This window comes from Eleutherodactylus coqui, chromosome 4 (assembly GCF_035609145.1).
Source record: "Eleutherodactylus coqui strain aEleCoq1 chromosome 4, aEleCoq1.hap1, whole genome shotgun sequence".
NCBI classification, from domain to species: domain Eukaryota; kingdom Metazoa; phylum Chordata; class Amphibia; order Anura; family Eleutherodactylidae; genus Eleutherodactylus; species Eleutherodactylus coqui.
Window position 1 is genome coordinate 136,543,403 of NC_089840.1, and position 1,956 is coordinate 136,545,358.

A 1,956-nucleotide genomic window follows, 5' to 3' on the forward strand; every position below is an offset into this window, starting at 1 on the left:
AGGAATATATCACCTCTGTACACCTAGTTACCGGCCACTGAGGAAATGGAAAGAAGTGTGTAAAGAAGAAAAAAAAACAAAAAAAAACAAAAAAAAAAAACTTGCTGCATATTCTTTTTTTGGCATGAACTGTGTGAACGAACCTATTGAAGTCACATGATTGCCAGGTCCAATAGAGGAAAAGCACTGAGCGCCATGTAGGCTTTAAAAAAAAACAAACAAAAAAAACAAAAACAAAGGTCGTTATAGACCGCTTCCTTCTGCGCCGCATCCTTAGCTGTAACTGACAGCCGAGTACCCAACCTGCTCCTCTTAGACTGCAGGAGCTTTAACCCCGTAATGCCACAGGATTAGAAGTGAGTCTGCATCATCCTGCAGCGGGAGCTGGCTGTGACTGAGCAGGTTCAGTGAAAACACCAGTCCCTGCTGTTAACCCCTTAAATGTTGCAATCGATTTAGCTCCTACTGTGACATCAGACTTAAGCATTGTGGGCAATAATGCATTGCAGTACAGAAGTACTGCAATGTATTATAGCAATCCTAGTTTATTTATCTGGTTTAAGTCCCCTACAGAGACTTAATAAAATAGTAACTTTCCCATCTTTGTTTTGCCTTCCCTGCCCCCCATAACCCCCCTCCCCCCCCAAAAAAAATGCAATAACAGTGCTTAAAAAAAAAACAAAACCCAATGGCACGAATTATACACGCATTTCAACGAGAGCTGTGCCTGCAGTTACAAGTGCTGGCCACTACATGGGAGGTCGGCACGGAAGCTTCCTGCTCCGACCTCTTATTGCGGCACTGACAGCAGGTGCCCGCTCAGCTGATCGTCCGAGGTCTGCGCTGATCGGTCAGGGTCCCAAGCGGCGGACCCCAGCCAATCAACAATTGATCACCTATCCTGATGATAGTTCATCAATAGTATTTCCATTGAAGACTCCTTTAAGCAAAATTAAGAAAAGTTTTGCAATACATTATATGTACCCGAAAATGGTACCAATAAAACTATAGTTTGCCACTCAAAAAAGCAAGCCCTTATACGCCCTTGAAAATTGGAGCTGAATATCTCCCAGAAATTGTTGCGTCCTCATGGCCAAAATAGGCCGTTTCACTAAGGGGTTAAACTCATGCTGTATATTTACAACAGTGCAGGTTTAAAGCCCAGAACTAAGTGCTGGATATTTATAGCTCTTGGTCCTTCAAGGCCCATTTAGACAACGATTATTGCTCAAAATTCGCTCAAAGACAATCTTTTGAGCAATAATCATTGTGTGCATTTATGCGCTCCGAGAATTGCTGTGCGTTTCAGAGCAGGGTATGCAGAACACAGCTGAAGTGCTGTCTACTGCATACTCCCGCTGTGTTCTCTGAGTGGGATACCAGCTGAAACAATAGTATCAGCAGCATCCTGCTGAGAACTCAGTGCACGGCACTGATAAGGTTTGTTAACTTTCAACTAGCCGAAAATTAGCAATGAGCAAATAGTGCACGATGGCTGCACGTTTAGGCTGCATTCAGACGAACGTATATCGGCTTGGTTTTCACGCCGAGCTGATATACATTGTCCCTGTGTGCATGAAGGGGGGGGGGGGGGGTAGGATGGAAGAGCCAGGAGCAGGAACTAAGCTGCCGCCCCCTCTGCACTATTTGCAATGGGGAGAGGCGGGGCAGGGCTAATTCTCAGAACTTAGCCCCGCCCCACCTCTCCCCATCGCCCCTCTGCACGATTTGCAATGGGGAGAGGTGGGGCGGGGCTAAGTTCCGAGAATTAGCCCCGCCCCGCCTCTCCCCATTGCAAATAGTGCAGAGGGGCGGAGGGGAGGCAGAGGGGGCGGGAGCTCAGTTCCTGCTTCTGGCTCTTCCATCCCCCCCCCCCTGCACACGAGGACAACGTATATCGGCTCGGCGTGAAAACCGAGCCGATATACATTCGTCTGAATGCAGCCTTAGACCCAA